At 31.8% G+C, this 19,447-nt stretch overlaps 1 long non-coding RNA gene across 1 annotated transcript; it reads right to left on the bottom strand.

Moving 5' to 3' along the window:
• Positions 1-2,261: 2,261 nt before the first annotated feature.
• LOC104647553 (uncharacterized) lies at positions 2,262-5,039 on the bottom strand. The gene is made up of 2 exons (XR_741626.4): positions 4,902-5,039; positions 2,262-2,710 (listed from the first exon to the last, which is right to left on the bottom strand). It is a non-coding gene; the product is annotated as an uncharacterized lncRNA (long non-coding RNA).
• Positions 5,040-19,447: the final 14,408 nt, after the last annotated feature.

Here is a 19,447-nt window from a genome sequence, read left to right as displayed (position 1 = left end):
GGAAGGAGCCTAAGATTAGTCAACAACGTTCTCCTTTATCAGTCGATGTTCATCCCTAATTAGAAAATCGTAATAGCATTGATGGATTTTGGATAACTCAATCCAATGATTTTCCTAAAATGACACATTATCAAATATTCTTACCGGCTGATATGATTTTGATTTAAACGAAACTATCAATGAAAGTGATCCGTAATGCTCAATTATTATATTTCGATTATTGTTTGTTGATTTTGTCAATTATTTATTAATTTATATTATTTATTATTCTTATTATTATATATTTTATAGCAGTTTACCTCAGAAAGATAGGGATATTGCTCCAAGTTATGGACTAAATAATTATTTTGGTCAGTCCTCACACTTTGAAATGACGGAAAACGTTGGGACATCCTCAAATTTTCATGTCTCGCCTACTTTTGATGCAGATGATTATCACTATGTCTAACACTTGTTTTTTTTATTTGAGTAAGTTAATTCATGAGCCAAATATTTATATATTTTTTACATACATAGGGAAAATATTACACAAGATGTGATCCTGTGAATATCGATGATCTGACCTTTCTAATTACGGCCCACCTTCAGCTAGTGATAGTGGTGATTTGCCTAATGCTGAGGAATCAGGAGATAATGTTCCATTTGAGGCATCATCTAGTGATGATGATTTTTTGACTCCGAATTGATCGCCAAGACTAATGTCCATGAGTCCGTTTCGTAATCATGAAATTTCTTATTTTGATCATCTCTCGGATAGTCCAGATATTTTTGGTGATACACATGATGAGTATACATCACAACGTATGTGGCATGACCAGAAGATTTCATGAATGATGCTATTTATATTGAAAAAGACATGTTATTCAATTCAAAGAAGCAGTTGCAAAGAGCAGTTAAACTTCTACATTTGAAGATAGCAAGGGAGTGCTTTGTTATTAAATCGACAAAGAGATCATGGCGACTTATTTGCCAGCGTGTAGAACAAAGATGTCGATTTAGATTGCCTTTTTTTATTGATAAACATACTAACATGAAGAAAGTTGGAAGATACATTAAAGAACATACATGTGATATGGGTACGTGGCTCGAAAGGCATTTCAACTTGGATGTTGAGATGGTTGCTAAGTCCTCCGTGTTGATATAGAAAGAACGCCAACGTATTATTTTATCCCTAGATGATTTTTATTAAATAAGAAAATATTTATTTTTTATTTGATAATTAATATTATTATTAAATTCAAGTTTTCCATCAAAGACTGTCAAACAGTTGTTCTTAAAGCATATGACATTTCAGTAAGTAAAAGACAAGCCTATTTTGGTTGCAAGCGGGCTTTTAAAAATGTTTATGGTACTTGGGAGGGTTCTTTTGCCGAGTTGTCGAGGTTCATGGAAGCTTTGAAACACTTCAATCCTGAAACAGTAGTCAATTGTATGTTGATAGTCAAGACATATATTGGTGCAGAAATAGTCAAACAATAACATCCACCATATGGGGAAATTATGGAAGATTTGTTGATATTTTTTCGAAAAAAAAATAATCAAAAAATGTTTCAACTTAAAGCTAGACAAAAAGATAAATTTTTTTGTACTTTATGACATAGATACTTTTATTTTGTCTTATATTTTATGCTATTCTGCCTCTTAATTTACATTATTTTATTTTCATATGATTTTGAAGTAGTGTTACTATTAAAAATTTTATAGCATGTGTAAACCTAAAGTTTTCTATCAATGAATTTAGATTCCTTCCTAACCAAAACTAAATTAAGTCTAAGGTTGAAAGTAAATCAAACCAAAATCACATTCTAAAAAAGATAAAATTTCCCTACAAGTACAAGGCTGCAATCTTACCTAGTTTTGCACCTAATGCAACGAATATGAGTTGTATGTTGTCGGGTTGTGCTACTCCAAAATTTTGATTTGTTTATTGTGGGGCCTCTTCAAACTGTCAGATTGGGACCATCTTCAAAGTGAATTTTTTTTGGGAGCCATGAAAAGGAAAGGGAGAGAAAGTGAAGGTGAAGGTGAAAAGGTAACTTTTTATAAAGTGGAATAAAAAAGTTCCACTTCATAAAGTGGAAGAAAAATTTCCGTTATATATTAAAATTAAACCTTATGACACTAACAGAAAACGTTTAGAAATTGGTTATAGTGGAACTTTTTTTTTTCCACTAAGCTTATTTTAGTTACTTACTAAAATAGTGGCCTATTTTGGTTACTTTTATATTTTTGTGGCTTATTTTGATTCCCAACTCATAATATTGTTGACGACATCATTTCATTAATAGGTTAATGCTACTACATTGATAGGATGAATTTTGATCCAATGGAAGGCTGATGTTGTTGAAACTTGATTGGTAAGATGATGTTGATCTTTTGGCATTGGAAGAAGCAATGACATTCTTGGTGTTTGAAGATGCAATGACCTTCTTAGCGGTTGAAGATGCAATGACCCTCTTGGTTTTGAATGCAATACCCTCTTGGAAAATGAAAGTGATGGCCTTCTCAGCGTTTAAAGATGCAATGATCCTCTTGGTAGCTTGAATGTGATGGCCCTCTCGGCATTTGAAGATGCAATGACCCTCTTGGCATTTGAAAACGATGTCCCTCTCGACATGTGAAGATGATTGCTTTCTCGGCGTTTGAAGATGATGACCCTCTCGGCGGTTTGAAGATGCAATGATCTTCTTGGCATTTGCATATATTATGGCTGTTTTACAAAAAAATATTTTGTAAAAGTAAAATGACTGAGTATCCAAAAATCAATTAATCTTATGATTCAAGAGAAATTAATTTTTCGATTTAACAGAGTCGCCATTTGATTTTGTAGTAAAATCAAGAAAACTTAAAATTATTTTCAAAAGATATGAAACAGATAAAAATTAGTTGAAAAGGGTTCAAAATTCAAATTTACATTCCGAAAAGGTGTTAGGCCCTTGATATGTCTGCTAACTCGCGGTTGACCGGCAATTTGACTCAAAATGACTTTGACCCTTAAAATAACTTTTAAATTTTTTTAACTAAGTTAAATAAATTCAAACTTTTTACTTACTCATTTATTATTATATTTTTCTAATATTAATTATCTTAAAGAGGAAATTAAACTAAAGAGTTATTCTAAAGAAAACAATTTAAACATTTGACAAAACTAATAAATAGAATAAAGACTAAGCAAAATCTATATGTATAAGTATCTGTATATTATTAAATATGTAAAAATAAAGAGAAATGACTATTCCTCAAGCAAGGCAGCCGATAAGTCATCGAAGGGTTTGTGTGAATAATGGAATGGTTAACAATGGCAATTACAATGGGAAGCAAGGCTGTAAGGCGGAGCGAATCCGGAAAGATTGCCTCAGTTCGGATTGTTCTCTGCAACTCGGGAACATGAAGTTGGAATCGCTAGTAATCGCGGATCAGCATGCCGCGGTGAATATGTACCCGGGCCCTGTACACACCGCCCGTCACACTATCGTTTGAGAATTAATTAAATTGGAATAAAAATGTTAAACAATAACAATACATAAATAATGAGGGAAGATGAGAGTAATATTTGAACTTGGGCCAATTTGCCCAAATTCCACGAAATTGGGCTTTCAGCCCACTTGTCTTATACTAAAATGCCCACAAAATGAACTTAGGCCCAAGTTTGCTGGACCTGTAGAAATCCTTGGGCTTTTGGCTCCTCTTTTCCTTTATTTTTCATGATATACAACTAAGTGTATATTTGACGTATACATCATGTATACGGTTAATTTTTGAACCCCTGGGTATGCAATTCATGAAGACTTTATATTTTCTGTTTTTTTTACTCTGCAGTAGAAACGTTTTGACCTGTATAATGTATATTCCAATTGTATATCAGTGTATACATCCAGTATATCGACCTGTTCTTCAACTTTTTGGGGCCTTAAAAATTGACTTTCAATGAGCAAATGCTGCTTTTCGACCTGTTTGTCAGTTTTCCAGGGGATGGGTGACTCGATAATAAAGGATTGAGCCTTCGTGGCTCAATCAAGAGGTCACAAGAAAAGAAAATAGTGTCCAAATGGAGTCGAGTGGAGTTCACATGCAACAAAGCAAAAGAGCGAATTCAAATTTCAATGAACGAATGCATTTAAAGAATTATAATACTAACTCAAGCAATAAAATAGACCGAGACAAGAAGGAAAAAGAAGAAAACTAAAATAATAAAAAATCATAATATTAAGGTCTTGGCTGATTTCATGTAAACATGAAACAAATAAATAAGTGAACATGTAATCGACATGCAAAGTGAAGGAAGTAACCCAAGGAAACACTTAAACGATCATACAAGTTGAGAACATCCACAAAAGGTAGTCAAGATGGAACAAAAAAGACAAGAGCACTTATTGCAGCAAACTGTATGTACGAACAATGAATGAAAGAAAAACCGATCAACATAATTTTATATGCTTGAAAAATTTCTAAGGAACTAGTTGGAAACAAACATGGGTAATTTAACAGAGAACTTACAACGGCAACATATAGGGCAATTGTAAACACCAGAAGGTAAAAACAGTATCCTTGCAGTGACACCAAACCATGACGAAAATTAAATCGAACGAATATTGTATTAACTTGATAGCATTTCGATGTCGGTTAATAACAACAAGTGACACATGAGTTTCCTATTTTATAACATTTCAAAAGCACGTGATGTCAATATTAACAATAACACAGATTCAAAAGAAGAAACACAACAATATAACACTTAAACGGGCCTCCAAAACTGGAGTCCAACTCAGGAAAACAAACAAAATATAAACTTCATGTTAAAATAACATCATCCTACTGGTAACTCAGAGATGAACAAATACAAGACAGAGGTTTCCTAACATTGAAAGCAGGAATTGAAGAAAAGACGAGAAGGATGTTACCTTTCGTAGTGCAGCAAACTTCATGCTTTCTTTATATCTTATGCCAATGGTTAGATGAACAAGAAACGAGTTATATATAGCCAGAAAATTAGGGTTGAGAACTTTGGGGAAACCGGATCCAACTCGGGTTCAAAGCCCATCTTGAAATAAAAAAAATTAGAGAAACACCCCTTTTCCAGATTTTGTTCCATTCTTGAAGAGGAAAAGGGAAGTCGACGGCTCGGATTCATCTTCCGTCCTTGGAGCTTGACGTGGAACAATCTCCCAACTCTAAGAACAGTCTCGCGTGCCCTGCAAATGCAAAACGAAAGGGACAGGAGGAAACGGATAAACAGGGCAGTGTACTATCGCCTGCCATCGTCTTGCTACATTTGGGTCTCTTCTTGTCGTGAGTGAGGAAGGGTACAATAAAAGATGGGTCGGGTCAAAAGGGTGGAGGCTGGATAATTAGGTGAAAAGTGTTTGGGCTGGGGTGGCTGACTTGGGATGGTGAGGGAATGGACTACTGAAAATTTGAATAAAATGGGCTGAATTTTAAGGAAAGTGGGCTTATTATTGGAGAATTAAGCCCAAAATTGAGTTACGTTGGAAATTAAAGATGGATTAAATTTAATAAATAGTCAAATTGAGTTAAGATAACAAATTCCGCTAAATCTTAAATAAAATAAATTAATATTAGTTAATCAACGAGCTTCCTAATTTTAGCAAAAAATAAAATAATTATTTTAATAGTAAAATAGTGATTCAAAATATAACCATAATTTAAATTAAACTAGTTTAATAGAATACTTACTAAAAATTAAAATATTTTGAGATGGTTTTTTGAATAATCATAAAATATACTAATTATATACATCATTATGGAATATATATATATATATATATAAAAAAAAAATCTAAAAATTATAAGAAAATGGCAAAAGTATTCAAAATAACGCAAAATTTATATTTTTTCGCAAAATTTGTAAAACTTATTATTTTAAATTGTTTGAAAAATTTAAGAAGCTCGAGAACTAATTTATACCGAGGAGGGTCAAAATTGAGTGTCCACAATGGCTCTCTTGGCATTTGAAGATGCAATGGTCGTCTCGACATTTGAATACAACGATCCTCTCGGCATATGAATATGATGGCCCTCTCGGCATTTGAAGATGATGTCCCTCTCGATGGTTTGAAGATGAAATGAACCTCTTGACATTTGCATATATTATGGACCTCTGGGCATTTGAAGATGCAATGCCCCTCTCGGCGGCTTGAATCAGTGACCTTCTCGTCATTTGAAGATGCAATATCCCTCTAGGCGTTTGAATGAGATGACCCTCTCGACAAATGAAGGGGATGGCCCTCTCGGCATTTGAAGATGCAATGGACCTCTCGGTGTTTTAATGTAATGATCCACTTGGCATATGAAGATAATGGCCCTCTCAGCATTTCAAGATGAATGGTCCTACTGGTGGGTTGAATGCAATTGTCATCTCGACATCTTAAGATGATAACCCTCTCGGCGATTTAAAGATGCAATGACCCTCTGGATGGTTCACATCACTGTGTTCGACATAATTTATGAATATTCTTCAAACGTTCTTGATGCTAAAAATGTAATTTGATGTCATTCAAGATGCTTGTGCATGTTAAGAGCGGTGCTTTCGCTTGTTCCTATTTTGAACATTTTGAGTTTATTGTGACTCATGCTTAGTTGGAGATTCGGACAAGGTGTTGTCGCTCTTACTCTGAACTGCTTCTTCTTTTTCTTTTTTGAAGAACGTCAATGACATCTCTGCCTTCACAAAAACATTGTCATTTCGGGGAGCTACTCGCCCTTTTGAATTCTCCATATTCGTTGATTGGAGGAATATGATGATCTTGAGGAAATCTTATATACCTTCATCCACAGAAAAATTGTTAGTTCTTAAAGCAAACTGATTTGTGCTGACTTCTTCAATCGCTTTCTCTTTGTTTTGCTATCTTCGGTTGATCACTCCGATCTTATGGTTCTTGATAGACGTAAGATGATATTATATAAAACATTTGGCATATTAAAAAGTCTTTAAGAAACATTTTGAGAATCAATTTGGAAAAAGTCATTGTCAAATTTCATGTCATGCAGAACTCAAATGAACATCTTTGGTTAAGAACTTTTGGCGTGTCCGGTGACTTATTTCTGGTCAAAATTCAAAAGATCCTTGAACCTTGAGAAATTTTTGACCTTGTTCACCCGAAATCTGCCATAGTTGGAATATTTTGTAGTTGGCTCTGAAATTCAAGGGTTCTGGAAATTGCTGAAGTTGACTATGAACTTTAGCGATGTCATGTTTCATTTGAAGTTATCTTTTAACTTATGATCATGCTCGAAATGTTTAAAATAAATTACAAGCTTCTAGTGATGCTTGAAGAGATTTTTGAGGCTATCCTCAAAAATTTTATCCCAGTTAGATGCCTTGGAGTATCTTAAGTTGTCGATAGATATCTCATGGAATTTCGAGATCTTTTCAAAAATTCTATCCCAATTGCAATTCTCAAAGTGACTTTAGTCTTTATTTGTCGGAGATCTTCTTTTTGAAAATTTTTTAGTCTCTCTCAAATATTCTTTGTCCCTATTAGATGTGTCAGTGTATCTTTTACTGTTGATATATGACTTGTAGAATTTTGAGACCCCCTTAAAAATTCTGTCTCAGTTGCAACTTACAATGTATCTTAAGTCTTGAAATGTTAGAGATCTTCTAGAGAATTTTTGAGTCCCTCAAAAAAAATTTGTCTCGATTAGACGTCTCGACGTATCTTGAACTTTTGATATATGACTTGTAGAATTTTTGAGACCCTCTCAAAATTTTTGTCCTAGTTGCAACTTTTAATATAGCTTACGTATTGACTTATTAGAGAGATTAACTTCTTGGGAACTTTTTAGTCTCTCATTGAGAATTTTTTAGTCCCTCTCAAAAAGTCTTTCATGGTTTCTATTGTAAAGAAAAATAGAAATCTCATGGGAGATATGATCGAGCCTTTATGGTGCCTACATATCTCGTTGAGGCAGGAATCAGGTCAAACATAGTTCCCCTTTTCATGGTTATAAAAAAAATAGGAAATTTTATAAGGAAATGACCGAGGGCAACATAGGCCGCCTACATACCTCATTCTTGAGAATTCAGGTAAAACATACTTCAAATGCCAAAATAAAAATATAGAACATGGAAAAGGGGTGACCCAGGCCGACACAGACTGCCTACGTATCTCATTCTTGAGAATTCAGGTCAGACGTAGTTCTTTACGAATAATAATTTTCTAACCATAAAAACATAAGATAGTTACATGCAAATGACGCGATTACAAGGAAAGAAAATAAAGAAAATCTAAATCTTCAAATCTTATAACCCTTGATAGCATCTGAGTAGATTCGCCACTTGAGATGAACGTCTATGCTCAACCCTGATATGTCATCAAACAAATGTATTGATGTATTGCCTAAGTAAGTTGTTGAGTTCTATTTTCCGAGCTTGTGTCAGATAGACATTGATTCTAGTCTCTCTACCATTCTTTTATGTGTCATTCATATTTGACTTATCATGATTTTCGAGTTGTTTCAATTCTTTGGCGATGTATTCAGATATCACAATCTTCTTATAATACTCTTAGAATACATGATCATCTATCTTATTTGTTCATTCAGCTTGTGACTTGACATGAAGTTGACAGTTTATAATTATTTTTAATAAAATAAACACAAAAGTTGTTAGATAGAAAAATTAAAGCAATTGGAATAAATTTTTGCAATAGAAGAGGCTTTCATTGAAAATAAGGAAGTACGAAATTCGGCCATGACCATGGTCATTTTGCCCTTTTCAAAATATTATGAAGAAAATTAAAAATGACATAGAAGGTGGGTCCCTAACCTCATTCATACTACCACCGAGTTTAGGAATTATATACAATTCGTCTTTGTCTATCAAGATGAGCAGGGAATCAAGAGCGGCGTGGAAGTCCAATTAAGAAGTTTCTCCATTGGCTCAGCGTCTCGTATGCTTTGATGTTTACATCAATTCTTCCAGCACAACATCCACCGCTTTGAGAAAATCCCTGGTTCCTTCTCTGAGACTCTCATCATTGGTATATCCTTTGCCAGAAAAGCCTGATAAAAATGAGGAAGAGGCTTTTGCGATACATGATTGACCTCCTTATGTTCTGATCATCTTTTTACAGTAAAGCAAACGCTTGATATGATGCCATGGTCAAAAATCTGTATTTTCCAATTATTCTTAGTGAATCTACAACTTTCTCAAAGATATAAAGGTTGGTTGGATTATGACTTTATCTACACACCAATTTTTTTGACCTTGATCATGTTAATGGTAAACTTTTCATGATTCGGCAGTGAATCTGTATTGGCATTGGGTATGACAGTTTGAAGAGTTACAACATTTTGATCAATCAAGTCTTGAATTTTATGCATCAAGTTGATGCAATCTTCAATAGCATGTCCGACACCTCTTGAATGATAAGCACAATGAAGATCAGCCATGTAATGTATGAAACTGACATTGAGATATTTTGGATCAATTGTGTGTATCAGAACGAAAGTCCGATTTTCAACCAAAGGACTAAAGACTCGAGGTGCTTTCTTCTCAACTTTTGGACGAGGAAGACTGTGGTTATTTCCGGGAGGTGGAGGTACTTGATGATAAAGCGGATGGTTTTGGCGAGTACATGCCGGTGTTTGAAAATTTGGGTATTGTGTTGTTTGATTGATATGAGTAGCATTTGGGTACTTCAATAATATAGCTTTGTAACTCGATATAACATTTGGGTAATTTGGAAATGGAGTTTGATAATTTAGATAATTTTTGTGGAAGAGCTGGTAATTTGGTGATGGAGCTTGGTAATTTCGATGATTTGATGGTGGAGCTTGGTAATTTGGTGATGGCGCTTGCTAATTTCGATGATTTGGCGGTGGAGCTTGGTAATTTGATAGGATGGGGTAAGGATTTTGTGAAGCTAAGGGGTAGGTTTTGGATAGTAAATTTTTTTGAACATTATGACCGACATGCAGTGCCGGCTCTATGCCTTTGAGAATAAGGCTTTTGCCTTAGGCCCCAAAAATTTGGCCCCCCAAATTTTATCAAGAATGAATAAATTTTGTGTTAAAATTTTTATATAAAAAAATAATTATTAATGATAAAAAAGTATAATTTTTTTAAAATATGTATTATTTTAACCACTTTAACTTTTTTTGTACTTTGTTAAAAATAAGAATTAAAAGTGAAAAGTGTTGAACAAAGTGAGTTACAAATTCTTTTTTATTTCTTTTTAAATTTTTGTTTCAAGCATTACTACAAGAATATTAAAATGGGATATACCAAGTCATCAACTTCTTTCGTCAAATTATATGTGGTTCTAACTCTTATCTTTTTTTATATTTATCAATTTATTACTTATAGAATTATGTTAACAATTCATATAATAATTGTGTTACTGAAAGGAAGTTTTTCAATGTTGAGTTGATAAAATCTTACCTAAAACTAATAACTGAAAAAATAATATTAAAATACTAATAACTTTTATCTAAATAATGTAAGAAAAATAAATTTTGAACAAATACATATATAAAGTTTGATTATATTTTAGGCCTCAAATTAAAATTTCAATTTAGGCCTATAATCCCGTCGAGCCGCCCCTGCCGACATGCCTCTTTGATTTTTGACTCAATTCAAATAAGATAGAGAAAACATCTTTCCTCTTCCTCCTCAATGGTCTTAAGGATTCATCTTGGGAAGTTATTCATATGATTTTTCCGATCTTGAGACCGTCTTCAATAGCTTTTCCAATTTTGACTATCTCACTGAACGTCCCTCCTAAAATAAGAAACATCCTATTGTAGTACTCTGACTCTTAAGTATGCACGAAGACTTCAATATTATCTTTCTCAATCATGAGAGGCCTAACCCTTGCAACCTCTCTTTTCTAACGCTAGGTATATTCTTGATAGTTTTCACAAGACTTAGGTTTGATTCTCTCTAAAAAAATATCGATCGGAAATGATTTTTACGTTGTAACCAAACCTTTCAATGAAGTCTTTAGCCAAAGCGTTTCAACTTGGTCACTGCTTGATTTCTTGAAAAACATATTATTCAAAAGCTTCTTCTTTCAGGCTTCGACTAAAGATCTACATTCACAAGTCTTCATCTTTATCAACTCCCACAAATCGGTTGCAGTAAACCTTCAAATAAGCAAAAGAATTTTCAACTCCACTAAGAATATCAAATTTCGGCATTTTAGAACCTTCTTAAAGGTCTAAATATGGATAAATGCACAACTCTTCATAATTCAGTCCCACAATGTCTGGGATGTATTGAAAGTCCTTTAGTGCATTCAAGACTTCATCTCTAATGCTTTGCTCATCCTTTCCTTTTATGACATTTCACTAATTTTCCTTCTTCTCATAATGATCGAGTTCAAAGTGTGTAGTTGAGGGAGGGTATAAAGTTAGAGATATTAGAAGAGCAAATGCGATTTTAAGAAGTATGGGTTGAGTGGTAGGTAAGTTTTGGACAATTGGAGTAGGAATTTGATGATTGGAGGAAATTTCTGGAAATTATTGGTGTTTGGATGTTGAGGAGCAAGTAACTTTTGTCATTAGGAGCTAACTTGATGTGGGTTAGGGGTGGTTGAGTCGATGATGGGAAGTTTTGGATTTGTAGTGGTGGTTGAATTGTTTGGAAAGCATTTGGAGGTTGGATCTGAAGTAGGAAAATGGAGTAGAGATCTTCCATTGTATGGAATAGGAGTGTTGGCAATAATAGTTAGATGCATCAAATCTAAGGTGTTATCCATTTCAGCCCTCATCTTAGCAATCAGTTGAATAAATTGTGCAATCAACTTGTTCTGTTCATCAATGATAGGTTCATTCATTAATTTTTCGATCAAATCAACATTTTCAATATTTTCAACAACTTTTTATTTGCCTTCTGACAACTTTTGTCCAGAGAAGAAATCTTTGGGATCTTTAGACCTCATGAAGTATGGATGTTCTGTCATTTTCTCAACATAGATCAGTTGTGAGTACGTGAAAAGGAAAATAACTCAAAGCACAAAATGTGTTAGTTTGTGTCAATAATAAATAATACAAAATATCACACACATTACTGTAACACATAAGAGTTGTTTCATTTGAAGATAAACGAGCCCATATATATAGAAAGGTGGACTAAATAGACAAGAATTTTTCTATTTGATTTTGGATTAGTGATCAGAAAACACTGACTTGCGTGGGGTCAATGGACTTTTGTATATGTAATTAACATAATTTTATTTTTGATTGAGAGAAAAATCTAATTTTCTTTGGAGAGTAGAAAAAATAGATTTTTTTAAAGATACGGACGAAACTTTGAAGAGTGCTTACGGATAGAGTTCTGGTCCTACGTAGTTCGATCGATTTGAATCTCCTTTCAATTTAAGATGGAAAATTCACCCCCTTTTTTTAAAATGAGCATTTAGGATTTAAAGGAAAGTTTGATTTTTTTTTAAATTTTTTTTTGAAAAACTAAAGACTCGAAGATTATTTGGACACACTTTGATAGTGACTTGATATTAGTTCTCAGGGGTTCTATAAGCAATTCGAAGAGGACTGACCTATAACATCTCCAAACAAAGCAACATATTTACATAAACAATTATAACATATAAACAAATATTGGCAATTGAAACAGATATGTGACCCTTTTATACCAAGGGTAGGCCTAACAAATTCGAAGGATGTAGAATATTATTTGAAACAACTCATTGTCTCAAAACTCAAATTTATAGAAACTTTATGAATAAAATTAATGTGGATACATAATAGGAAAAAGTGATATAAATAATCGGTCCCACACAGGAGAACGATCCTAAGTTATGCCTCTAAGGAGGTCTTTCTTGTTTCTTCATGTCGTCTCTGGGTGACAACGCCTTTAGATGGACTAAGTAGCTTGTAACCCCCCCCCCCCCCCCTTTGACTAGAAAAAGCTATTAAGATTTACTCCGCACCCCGAGGGACAATGATTTTTCTAACAACATATACATTCTTCAAATTTAAACACATAAGCATGAACGTCTGCTTCGACCGTGGGACGATTTTGACTCAAGATAATCTTTATAATGGACCCAACACACCTTAGGTGATGGGTCATCTAAGTTCAATGCGCTAAAAAGGGAATTGGTTTCGCTCTACGCTAGCTAACTAAGAGTGGGTTTACTAGACACAAGGTTGCCGAGAGGAAAATTCGAGTGAGAAGGCTAGCGGTCACACAAAAAAAGAACGAACACCCCACACATATGCCAACTCCCCTAACTTTTGAGATTTTGAAAGAAATTCGCGGGTGCGCAAAACACACATCGCGTCTACGTGTAATTATGTTAATTTTTCAGAATTGGAGGAAGTATGAACGGAATGACAAAGCAGTAACAAATATACAACTTATATAAAGCAATAACAGATATATATTTTAAATAAACAATAACAAATAAACTATTTATATTACATGAAAAATAAAGCAAACAAAGAAACATATGTTAAAAACCATAATAATTAGCTATAGTCTCTTATGGTTAGAAGCTATTAAATTCCTAACAGAATCGTAATTATTGTCATGCTGTAATTTTATTATATTTAGAAAAAATCACTTCTTGAAATGTTTCAAGTATAAAATAATTTGAGAAAAATACTTAGAGAAGATTCCTAGCTTAATTTTTTAAAGAAATTAAGAAAACTTAATTTAAAAATATTTTAAAGGATAAACCTTTAAAAACTCAAAGAAAAAGGGTAAGAGGTTCTCATTTACTATTCAAGAAAATTTTTAAGGCATTTGAAACGCCCGTTAACACGCGATTATCCTACGACTTAGGTTAAATATATTTTGACTAATTTTTAGAAAGTGATTAATTTGAGAAAATAATTAAACAAAGAATAATTTTTAATTTTTAAGAAAATGGGACCCCAATTAGTTTGATGAATTAAAGTATGAAAATATTTAAAATTAATTTGAGAAAAATGTTTTGATTAAATATATTCAAAACTTATAAGAGTTGAATTTTTTATATTAAAATAAACTAATTTAAAGAATATAGTTCATCTTTTGGGGATTTGATTAAGATAAACTTAAGATCAATTAGGAAATAAGCAAGTAAGAGTTAGACAAATCAATAAATTCAAGGGAAAGCTTTCAAAATGTCAATGTTTTAGCATTTAATAGGATCTCTTAACAACACTTTCCATATTTATTAAAAGTGTCAATATTTTAGTATGTTATATATATGTATTTCTTAATTTGTTTAAATTGAAAGAATACCATTATTTAATAACATAAGGGAGAAAACTCAAATCTGTCTTTTTCACATTGTATTTTTGTTTTTTCCCCTCAAAATTTTGTAACCTTTTTAAATCGTATTCATTTCAATATCTATATTATTTGTATTTGTTATAGTTTCATGTTGTACTTTATATAATGAAACTTGTAATTTTTTTATTAACTTGTATTCATTTCAATAGTTATGACAAATGAATCTATAGTTATTTGAGAAACATATTTGTATTCATGTAATTTTTTCACTGCTATCTATTTTTTCCTTCAGAAGCTTGTATCCTTTCTTAAGTCGTCTTCATTCTAATATGTATTTTATTTATGTTTGTAGTCATTCTAGTTTTTATAATAATATATAAAATACAGAATATACTATGATGAAAAAAACTGAGAATGAAATATAAAACTGAAAAAGAATAAGTGAATATTTATTGCAATTATTCATAAATAAAATACATAAATAGTTGACAAATTTTTAGAGTGAATACAAATTAGGAACAATACAAGATTCATAAACTATGCAACATGATTTGTGAAAGAATACAAATATTAATAGCATACATACGGGTTTGAATACAAATTGAGAAAGGATACAAACTTTCAAAAAAATTATTAAAAAAAACAACAAACACATAGGAAGTTGTTCATCCTATAAGTAAAATACATATCTAGTTGACATATTTTTGGAACAAGTTCAAATTAGGAACAAATAAAATATTACATTATGCAACATGAGATTTTGAATGAATACAATTATTAATATCAACAGATTTGAATATTAATTGAGAAAGGATACAAAATTCTAAAAAAGAAATTATAAATACAAAACAAACTAATATGAAATTGTTCTTCTTCACCTTGGTCTTCGACAAGTTTTCGAAATCTTTAATTCCCAATTTTGTTTTAGTAATAGCGTCTTTATATAATAGAGGGAAATCAAAAGATACTTGGTAACATTGAATTTACCTTTATCAGTGGGTGAAAAATATTTTGAAGGAATTGTGAAATTTCCTGAACAAATTGGAGGAAATTAGAAGAAGTGATTTTCTTATACAAGAAAAAGGAGAGAACAATGGTGAAAAACTCAATAGAGAAAATAGAAATTCGGGGTAAAAATCTAGAAAAAGAGAAAAGTGAGTAGTGAGACTTTCTCCCCCTTCTTTTTTACGTATGGGGGATAAAATTAGTTGAATGTGAGGCCTGATTTGAGAAATAAAAGGAAAGAAAATCAATTATATTGGAATACATTTTGCTTGCTAAAATATTGACATTCTTAATACTTATTTTAATTTTTTTTATAAATCATGTTAGGAAGTTTGACTAATTTGTTATTTTTTCCTAAATTCAATAGAGAGAGTGAGGGAGGGAGATTTGGGCCTTTCTGATCTTGGGTCTTGGCCCATTTCCATGTCTTAAAATATTATAGAGGCTGCTCAAAAAGCAGATGGGATTAGGCCCAGTTATCTTCCAAAAGGTGCCAGAAATTTCTTGGGGCTTTTGCACTCATTTCTGATTTTTGTATAGAAACTATATATTGTCCATATATCAGTGTATATAACTTTGTTTTTAACTCCCAAGACCTGTATTTCTTGTCTTCGACCTATATATCCGTAGTGTAGATCTATATTTCAGCACCTCAACATGTATATCATTTGTATACGACATGTGTACAACCTATTCTTAACTTTCAAAGGCGTGCTTTAGCTTCCAAAACTCGAACAACGATGGAGGCCGACTCGATAAGAAGGAGAATGCAAGAGATAGGAGTTGGATTTAACTTGGACTCCGTCATACATCACACAAATCAAACAAAAGTAAAAAGAAGAGGAATTAGAGGTGGACAAAATCCAAAAAACTTAGCATAATATTAAAATGACAAGCAAAGAAACTAAGTGGTAATTGAAGTAGTTAATATTAAATAAACCACCAATTTTATTTTATTTTATATATTAATAAAACAGTAGATCACTTCAACATATATAAAAGGAAAACAATTATGGGCCACTAAAGTAAGTGCTAATGTATGAAATTAACAACCAAGACACAACTTTATGCACATGGAAGCATTTCACAAGTAAATGATGCTCACTGGTAAAAGTTATGCATTAGCAATAAGAGCTCGATAAATTATAAGTCATATTAGCATATGGACAACAACATTCAAGTGAAGTAGCTTAGGGACGAAGAATAGCAAAGACACAAAAATGAGTTTAAATGGCTATGTATATTGTGATTATCATATTTAGCTTAGAGTTAAAAGAGTGAAAAATATGCACAGCTGCCACGACTTAACTATTACAAGTGTAGTAGTTTGAAACTACAATGAAATGCAATTATGAATAGTAACAACTTTAGTTAGAAAAGTCATCTTCGTACCAAGTTTATTTATTATTGAAACTGAATGCATTCTAAGCCAGTTAGAACAAGAACTCAACTAAATCTATCCATAACACGAGATTAGGCTAACATTGATACGAATTTATGATACCAAATCCTAGTACAATAATCAAACAATAAATCCAAAAAAAAACTCAACCTTTCCAGGTTCTTAAACAACAACGGAAAGTTGACAACATGAAAGAAACATAACATATTTTAGAAAAAAAATTGCAAATTCGTATGCGAAGATAAGAAATAAGTGGCAATACACACTCATTCTATAATAACAACATGAGAGAAATGATAAAAACATAAAATACTACACCGAATTTCAAACACAATAATCCAGGTGCACCTGAAGCTGATGAAAAAAGTTTTCACCTTTTTAAGGGCATCGATTGGAATGACGAGCTTAACGATGAAGCATTCACCACCAAAAGTGAGATTTCGACGACGAGACAAAAAAAATTCTCCAAAAACCTAGAAGTAACTTTCATGATTTTTTTTATATTATATTCATCAATATAAAATTACAACTTTCAAAAATTTCTCCTAAGACCCCCCTCTCTAAACACAAAGAGAAAAATGTTCTTAAATAGATTAAGATGGGGATGATTTTTGAGGAGGAAAACGGGTGGATTTGGTTTGATTCGAAATTCAAAATCTTGAAGAGATAAGAAATAAAGATGTTCATTGTATCAATTTTCAAGGGAAAAGAAAGGAGAGTAGAAGAGGAGGACGCGATTTGCTGCGGGATTTTTGGTCTGAGCGACTGTCGATGTTGACATTTCACTGATTTTTCAGCAATTCGGTCGCGAAGAAGACAAGTTACAGGAGTCTGGGTTGGGTCGTGCGCATTGCTGCGTGAAGAAGACGCAGAGGTTGGGTGGTTTTGGTATTGATGTGTATGTTGTTGCTGGTGAAAATTATGGGTTGGGTCTTGGGTTTCTTTCTTATTGGGAGTGAACATGATCGAGTTTTTCAAATATTAAATCAAATTATTTGTGAAAATTTTTTAATTTTATAAACAAAAAAAAACTAATAAAATTTGTTTGTTTTTTTTTTGGATTTTTAATCTCGGGTTGGTTCGGGTTTTTCAAATACCAGACCACATCATTGTGTCAAATTTTTAAATTTATAAATCAAACCAAACTAATAACCTCGGATTTTTGGATACTTTTGTAAAGTTTGCATACAAACATATAATTAACTTGTACTCCAAATACTTTTTAGTCCAACCAAAATACAATTATCTAAGGTGCTTCTTAAAAAAGTAACAAAAAAGATGAGATGAGTATTGATGACACAAAAATATTCAATAAGGAAATAACAACGAAATCATCATATAAAATAAGTATTGTAAAGTCATAACGAAAATAATCATAACTTAAAAGTATTAAATCATGCTAAAATAAGTTTAATAAATATTAGTTACATTACTAAATATTTAAGAAAAATTAAAATTAGATTATATATTTTAATTATTTAAACCAATTTAAAACTAAAGAACAACTATTCAATATTATTGTCATTTTTAGTGTTGAATTGATTTTCTTTTTGTAGTAGTATTAATTTGATTTTGATTTAAGTTTTATTATAATTATCAATATCTATGAACTATAATGTCTATTGGATAATTCCGAATTCTAAGTTTTAAACTTAAAATAATATATTAAAAGATAAAAACTATGAAATATATAAGAAATATTTTAAAATTATATCAAAGTAAATATTTTTATGTATAAAATAAAATTTTAAGATTACATATATTATGTCGGACTAGTCGAATTTCTTTTTTGATTCGCTGTATGGTTTGATTTTTCGATTCGATTTTGTACGCCCCTAGTCGATGTTATTGCTGTTGTATTGCTTTGCTGATGGATTTCTTTAGTATTGAGGCATTGGGTCGGATGAATTGATGCTTTATTGTTGAAATGGGTTTCCTTGTGAGGAAAAAATGGGTTGGGCTGGATTAATTGTAATTGGAATGGGGTTTTGGGCAGAGTTTTTGCTGTTAAAAATGTATATATGGGCTGAAAATTGAGATTAAGGAAGAGTAAAATTTTATAAGTCCGCCAAATATTTGATTTAGGAAATTTGATTAAAATTTAGATAAGATGAATCCATGTTAATTAATTAATGAGCTTCTTATTTTTAAAGAAAATAAAATAATTAACTTAAATATAAACTAATAATTCAAAAATATAAACCTAACTTAAATATTAACTATGGATTAAACTAAAATACTCAAGTATATAAGAAATATAATCTTTTGAGATTGATTTTTTAAATATTCATAAAATATACTGATTATTATTTAAAAATTATAAAAATGATATAACTATATAAAATAACTTGCAAACTATATTTATTTATTTATTTAAAATTTTATAAAACTAAGTCTTTTAAATTGTTTGAAATTGAAGAAGCTCGATGATTAATTTATATTGTGGAGCGTTAAAATTGGGTGTCGAGAGTATGTTACGTGGTTATATTGTTGTAATTACTTATATATGTTTCACTTATTGGGATAGCCGTGTGATTCTATCAGTACACTGTGGTTGTGTATTAATTCTACTTTTGCTCTTATCATTGTTGAGTACAGGGCATCTTCTAGCGGCTATTGATATACCTCGTTTAGAAGACCAATGACCGTTTCGAATTCAAGGGTGAGCTAGTTCTTCCGGGCTGTCTTGAGTTATTTTTGCTTAAGTCCAGTCTTTTTGGACTCCAATTATTGTTAAGGTGTTGTTTACTTTTTGGGGTTATACCCCTTGTTCTTAGATTTGTCGTTGTTAGAGTTTTGGAACATTGACTTTCAAGTTCTATATAGGAATTGTA

The sequence above is a fragment of the Solanum lycopersicum genome, chromosome 1 (genome assembly GCF_036512215.1).
Source record: "Solanum lycopersicum chromosome 1, SLM_r2.1".
In the NCBI taxonomy this organism is placed as follows: Eukaryota; Viridiplantae; Streptophyta; class Magnoliopsida; order Solanales; family Solanaceae; genus Solanum; species Solanum lycopersicum.
Note: the sequence above shows the minus strand (reverse complement) of the source record. Positions and strands in the feature narration are given on the sequence as shown.